A 7,934-nucleotide genomic window follows, 5' to 3' on the forward strand; every position below is an offset into this window, starting at 1 on the left:
ATGATAATATTCGAATCGAGTGACCCTAGCAGTGGCGCCCTCTCACAACCGTTTCGCGCGACGCTCACCTGGCGCCCTCTGTCGTCCGATAGCAACGTCAGACGACACGTTCTGTTTTACCGTCTGTAAAAATCACCCTCGATTTAAAAAACCGCAACCCTCTTGATTGTTTTTTAATGGATGTGTGAGGGTTGTTTTTTCACCGTTTAAGCTGTCAACACATGTTTTTTAATGGTCGCGCTTTTTACGTGTGGCAATATGCTGTTGATGCTACCCCTAATGACAGTTTTTATGAGGTGTTTTTTCGCGTCTCTTTTGTGTTCGGGGTGTTTATTTCGTTTTTTGTGCGTGTGTGGTTTTTTAAGGGCGGTTTATTTGGCGGTGGTGAAAAAATCTAGAGGGTTAATCATGTGGTGAGGGGTGGCAAACTGATACGAGTCTATTATTTTTTTTTAGTAGTACTTTTTATAATAATGTAAATAATAAAATTTAAATGACCGAAATAAAGAGAAAAAAATTATTAGCATCAGTGAATTATTACTGGTCATAACAAGTTAGAAAGTTAGTGTTGCCAAATTAAAATTAAAAGATGTAAAAGATAGTTTTCTTTTTTTAATAAAATTATTTACTCAAAATTTTAGAAATAAATAATACAAAGCTTATAAAAAACATTAGTCAATGATGATAATAATAATAATAATAATAATAATAATAATAATAATAATAATAATAATAATAATAATAATAATAATAATAATAATAATAATAATAATAATAATAATAATAATAATAATAATAAAAATAATAATAATAATAAAACAAGTTAATTAGCCGAGGCGTAGCCGAGATGTTGATTTTTAAATTAATTGTAACTTGTCAGTTTTTTTTTATTTTTATGATAAAAATATCTGTTGGCAACACTGTAATAGTAGTAAAGTCGTAAAGGCTAGCAAAAAAACCTAAAAATTTAAAATTCAAAAGTAAGTTAATTTTTTTCTGTGACTTACTTAATTAATTATTAAATAATGGAAACAAAAATCTAGCTGGCCGAGACGTTCATCGTTGCCAACTTAGTTTCCACTTCAATTTCGTTAGTAATATTTTTTTTTAACTTTAACAGGATAATAAGTCGAATCAATTATCAAACAAAAAATGTATACTGTATTATAGAGGGGTAGTTTTTTATATGTGGGGTTCAAATGAACAGAAATAAAATATAAGGGGTGTCAAACTCACCCCAGTTGTTACATTTTTTACATACCTGCTGTTAAAACTAATGAAAAAAAATAGAAAAAAATATATTAATGTAATCTGCTCTATTGGTAACACTGAATAATTGGCTCAATTGTTGGTTAACGTTTGAATTAGCCATTGTTGCCAAAACAAGATTTTGTATTTCAGATAAAAATCAAACCATTTTTTCATATTTATTTTTCATTTATTTTTATGTTCTTGTAGTAATTAAATAATTAGTTTTTTGCATATCGTTAGTAATTAGTAAAAACATAAAAAACTTCGTATTATAATTTTAATGTAACATATTTTTTATGTTATACAGGGTTATTCACAAATAATTATGCATTAATTTTTCCGTCATAATTCGAACATATTTCGGTATTTTTATTCACATTACTATAATATGTAAACATACAAAATGATAAAGTTTGATAATTGTGGACCATTTTCCAAAACCTACTTGATTAACGATGAAAATTACAAATTACTCCGTTTCTTTTGATTTTTTTCAAAAACTGTAAGAAATAAGTATAGGACGTATTCATAAAAGTTATCATAAATATCAATGTTTTTTCAATTGTCGTAAAAAAATAAAGCCGTTAGTTCTATTTAAAAAAACTGAGTTAGGTATATCCATTTTTTATAACCATTAAAAAAATCATACTAGTCTCAAATTTTGACAAATATAAATTAAAAAAAATTGACATATGTCAAAAACTATGACAGATAAGTACCAATAATTTGAGTAAATTTTGCTTATTTTCAAAAAGCGAATTCAAAATTACAATAAAAATGTCTTACAATGTGTTACAATTAAAAACGCTCAGCCATCTTGAAAATAATTTAGTTAAGCTCAAAATTTAGATCGCATTCAACATTTTAAAGCATGAGCTGTATTAAAAGTTAAAAAATTTCTGATGTATACAATAAAAGAATCACCCTGTATTTATTCGGCTTGTGACTTGTGAATAATCCTGTATTATTTCTACGATCTATTAATTAATTTTTATTTGGACACAAGTTTTTTATACGAACTATAAAGCAATAAAAATGTTTATTGTTATATACAGGGGTATTTTTTTGCACGCATAATTGTTACTTTTTAATGTAAGAGATTTGTTTGTACATTAGGCTCATGAAAAAAAAAGAAAACGCTAAACTCACCGTGTGTTGATTTCCTCCTTTCGCTCGAATTTTTCTTGGCTGTGAGACGTCCGGGAAGGGGAGCCGCGGTCCCGCCGCCCCTCCCGCCCCCGGTGGCGGCGTCGCGCGCGCGAGAGGCGAAATCTAATATAAAACCTGAAACAAAAGAAAGCTTTCTGACGGACATTTCCGTGGAAAAGTGGGGGAAAAACTCCTTGGTCGACCAATGAAAACTCCGCTACGTTCAGATGTTTTATTGATCGGTATTTTAGACGTTGGTAGACTCTTCAGACGTTCCGACGGTCTCGACTTATACACCTTGTGAGGGTTAGAGAGAAAAAGCGTGGAGGGAAAACTCGGCCTTTTAAAAAGGGACGTTAGCAGTCGTTTGCGTGGATGGGATGAGGAAAGTAGAACGCGGCGACGAGCATTTTTATCGATAGAGATGGAAAAGGCGTCGCGACGACGAAGACGACGACGACGCAAAATGGGGACGTGATGAGGGAACGAAACCTGCCGTTTCTTTCGATTGTTTTATGACATTCGAAATCGCTGGGCGCGGACGAAAAGCGACTCTATCTACTAACGTTCAAGGCACACTCGATTCAAAAATTTTATTTTAATTGATTAATCAAGTCTGTATTTAAAGTAAAGTATAAAACAATTTGATATTTTTATATACTTTTGCTAAAAAATGTATTCGAAACATTTCATAGTAGTTGGCCATGAAAAAATTATTTGACATAAAAGATAAGTTATGTGAACGGTTATAAAGTAGAGGCACTTTTTTATAAAGAATTTAATAATGTCAAGGTTTTTTTTAATCATTACATAACATAAAGTTCTATTTTTTTAAATGAGATACGTAGTTGGCTATGACATTTTTGAAAAGCTTATTTTTTCTGATATAAAAAATATATAAATACAGTTTAATATTTTTATATACTTTTAATAAGAAATATATTTAAAATATTTGATAGTAGTTGGCTGTGGAATAATTAGAGTTTTGTAGAAGCACTGTAGGTATAGTAGGTATAGTTGAAAATGACGTTTTCGAAAGCTTATTTTTTTCCGAATTCAAAAATATTTAAATACAGTTTGATATTTTTATATACTTTTGATAGAAAATATTTAAAATATTTGTTAGTAGTTGGCCGTGGTAAACCTATTACTTATTAAATAAAATTAAATAAAAAGAATAAATAATGTAAAAGTTTAGTGAAATTATAAAAATACGCTATAATATATATATATATATAGCCATAAGTTTACAACAAAAACAATAATTATATGGCATATATATATATATATATATATATATATATATATATATATATATATATATATATATATCATATATATATATTGCCATAAGTTTACAACAAAAACAATAATTACATGGCACTATGTTAAAGCTATTTTTAAATTAACAGTTATACGATCGTCGCGGATTTTAATTACGTAAAAAATGTGCAGAAATTTATTGACAAATACTGTTTTCGGACTAATTACTGTTTATAATATCATTGTAATAAATACTTGTTGATTAGTATATTAATTGAAGATCTCCCATTTTTTCATGGCCTACTATAAAAAAGTAAAAGAATATGTTTTTTTTATTTTAAAAAATATGTATTACACAAATTAATATATTTTTTAAAATGCCGCCTATGATTTTTATTTAAAAAACACAACTCTATGTTACTGGACTTAAAAAAATAGCAAAAAATTCATTAACAAGATTATTAAATTTTGCGTAAAAAGGTGCCTACATTATGACTACAAAATGTAAACTTTTGTTTATAACACGAAAACAAAAGACGATAGCGAGATACAGTTTGGACCAAAATTATTTTCTCAAAAAATGAACTTAAGAATGTGTCAATTGTTCTTCTCTACAACGTTTAGTTTCGGTGATTTTCTATTCGGACTTTTAAATTGCCCCACCCTGTATAATTGAAATGGCACAAAAATGAATATTTTAATATTTCTAGTTTTATAAAAATTATTTAATTAACATTTTTTATAACCAATTATTGTAGACAATTTTCACAGCAAACTTTGATTTTTGTTTGATTATTGGTTATTGTGACACGATTTTTGGCTTCACATTGTATATTTATTACTAATTAAATTGTAATAATTTTAATTTCAATGACGACCCAAAACCTAATTTTGAAGCTTAAATAAATCTAGAATACTTTTTGACAACTTTTACGACTTGCTATCCCGGCGCATCCACCAATTTTCATCATTTTTAAAACAACGTATTTGTGTTGTGCAAATTGTTTGATTATTTTTTTGGGTTAATTAAGTAAATACTACATTAGTTTAATGTTTCCGAAAGTGTAAATATCAACCCTTGCAAAAAATATTTATTTACGGAGCAGACGCAAAAACCCGAAAGTAAACTCCCGCAGCTTTGCTTTATTTTGTGTGTTTTTTTCGTTAAATTAAAGCAAAATATCCCATTGCGTGTTTGTTTGTTCCCGCCCTTCAGTATATCTCCTCATCTTTTAAATAATGCCACAATGAGAACAAAGATGGCCGCCTTAAAAGTAACCTTAATTTATCAATGTCTTCAAGATAACGAAACAATGGAGTGTGTAAAACATCCATTGTTTCTGTTTATACGGCAAAACAACGTAATGTCGTCGAAACAAAACGCTGCACAATGACCAAGGCCTTCTATTAAATTTACTTGGGAATTCGGCGCGACATAACCTTACGCTTTTATAGGTTGTATTTAACGACACTATTTAATACTAAGACCGGATATGTAAGTACGATAAAATGTCGCCAAGGGTGGGGGTGGTATTCGAAAAGATAGTCGGCGGTGGCTGAAGCGAGGCGAAGATGTATGGCCGAGTCTAGTAGGCGGTGCAAAGTGATAGATAACTACACTTAACTAAAAGAACAACGACACACCTAACTAAAGCCGCAGCCGACTATGCCGTTTGCTTAATTAAACCGATTTTATTATTTTTCGTTGAATATTTATGAAAGGCAAGCCGCGCATTTATGTTTTCACTTAAGTTGAAACTTATACAAGCTTTTTCACTTCAGTCCACCTTTTTAATTACGTATGCATTTACATAAGGGGACAAAAAATTCGCACTTCAAAGCCAGCCACCGGAATCCTTACAGCGCGCGGAACAAGCCGGACTCGAGTTCATTCTATTTTTAAAATGTATACAATTTCCTTTGCTCTAATCTCCTGTGTTTCGCTTCTGTTTATTGTTCGATCTGCGAGCTCGCACCGAACAAAGGCCCTTTTAGTTTTAAAGCTTTACCAACACGCCAACGGACGCGAAAAAGCTGCCCTCTTTCGCCTCCACAAACATTTCTTTTTCACGTGTTTATTCTTTTTTTTATTTAATTTTTTACTTTTTCGACACTGTTTTTAATCATAAAATTCGGTTCCCAAGTAGGCCACAAAAATTGTCATAAACAATCGAATGACCTAATTTGCCACATGTCTCGACCAAATCTGCTCAATGACAGATGGTTTGTGTCAATAAAATTAAAAAAAAATTAAACGACAATTACGGCAAAAGTTATAAAAAATACTTTATTCTACAGGGCGGTCAAGCCTAAATTTGTACACTAATAAATAAAAAATGCACAGTTGGTGCCAAAAGTGGTGTTGCAGGTAGACATTTTTTTCCGTTTATTTAAAGTTAAATAATAAAATATATTGTACGTCCACTAAACGAAAAAAAGTCAAGACTAATAATCGTTTTTAAATTACTATTTTATGGTTTTTGACCAAAAAATCCAAAAATTTTTGTACAGTTTCTCGTATAATTGTTTGTTAAAAATTTATAAAAAATTAGATAGTTTTTTTATTCTCACTTTCTATTTCAAAAGTGCTCTTAACTCCACAAACCAATAGAAATAAATAAATGTAGTTGTACAGTTGTTCAAGGATAAAATGTCGTGGTCGCAATCCCAAGCTTAGGATGTGATCTACATCTCTTAGTTTATCCACACATCTTCACATTCTAAGCTTAACTTGGAAACACTATTCTGGGTTGTGGTCTTTACGCCGTTGAGAAAGACGACATTATATTTTTCGCTCATTGTACTAAATGTATAGTCACCGACAAAAATATTGTTGGAGGTAAAGAAATAGACCTAATCTTACTTTAAAAACTGTTCTTTTATATTTTAAAAAAAATATTAACACAGTAGTAAGTCTAACTAGTCGAGGCAAAGCCGAGTTATTGTTTAAATAATTTTCGGGTAAAAACAAAAAATATTGAATATTTTTTAAGATGAGTGTAATTTTCTTATCAAAATTACAAAAAATATTCGATGTACTTAAATACTGGTCCACTAAACGAATTGTATTATTTTTTAAATTTGCGACCGAAAATATAGAATATTCTTTACAATTTCTAACATATTTTTTTATTTTTTTTAGTTTCTTCATTGTCACGTTTTTATTTAGAAATTGCTTTTTGACTCTAGAAATTAATAAATAAATCGAGTTGTACAGAGAATCAAAAATATAGTGTCGTATTGTCGCAAGGCAGACCACAGCGTTTTAATTCCAAGCTTAGAATGTGATTCAGCTCTCTTAGTTTATCCAGACATCTTCACATTCTAAACTTATAATTGAAACACTGTCCTGGGTTGTGGTCTTTACGCCAATGAAAAAGACATTATGTTTTTGACCCACTGTACAAAATGTACAGTCACCGACTAAAATATTGTCGGAGACAAAAGAAACAGAACTAGCTCTGCTTTAATAACTTTGTTTTTTTGATATTTTTGGTTAAAATTTAAGCAGCACAGCGTCTAACCAATCGAGGCGAAGCCGAGTTATTGTTAACTAATTTTTGGCCAAAAACAAAAAATACTGAATTTTTTTCAAGACAAATGTTTTTTTTTTATCAAAGTTACAAAACAAAAATTTGAAGTACCAACGTATATTCTGGTCTACTAGACGAATTAATTAATTTTTGGTAATTTTTGACCAAAAAGTACAATTTATTCTATAGCTTTTAACTTATTTTTTTGTTAAAAATTAAAAAAAAAACAGCTTAAAAGTTTTTTCGCAAAGGTTTATTTAAGATAATTTTCAAAGTTGGCACCTATTACAATTCATGGCTATTATTTTAACGTAAATATTTTTTCAATTTTCCGATTTTTGTGGTCTTAATTCGCTCAAAGCTGGATCGTTACGATTCAACTATAACCATAGAAATGGGCTAATCGAGTCACTTAACGTAATTTGGCCCTATTTGGTAGTTGTTGGTCCAATCTGCGTCCCCAGCTATATTTAGTTAAAGGTCGTCGCGTGAAAAATTCGCTTCCTACATTTGCCACAAGCTAGAAAAGGACGGCATGCATAGACGGCCGTCGCGACGCTTCATCGACACGACCTAATATAATTATTAAAGTGGCCGCAAATTGCTATCAATATACTCTAATTGATGCAGGAAGTTGGCCATCCCCACCTCGCCCTCTTGATAAAACACTCAAATTGTTCCGGTTTTTTCCCCACTGGCGGCAAGCCTGTCAAGACCATACCTCTGCTCCCTTATAAT

The 7,934-nt window shown here is 30.4% G+C and overlaps 1 protein-coding gene across 1 annotated transcript in view; it reads right to left on the reverse strand.

The window, feature by feature from the left end:
* LOC663587 (zinc finger protein 768) overlaps positions 1 to 2,506 on the reverse strand; it is a 107,211-nt gene extending 104,705 nt beyond the window's left edge. The window contains exon 1 of the mRNA XM_015980883.2: positions 2,401 to 2,506. The gene's annotated coding sequence lies outside the window, so the exon portion shown is untranslated. The remainder of the gene's footprint in view (positions 1 to 2,400) is intronic.
* Between the last annotated feature and the right edge of the window lie 5,428 nt (positions 2,507 to 7,934).

The sequence above is a fragment of the Tribolium castaneum genome, chromosome 8 (assembly GCF_031307605.1).
Source record: "Tribolium castaneum strain GA2 chromosome 8, icTriCast1.1, whole genome shotgun sequence".
NCBI lineage: Eukaryota > Metazoa > Arthropoda > Insecta > Coleoptera > Tenebrionidae > Tribolium > Tribolium castaneum.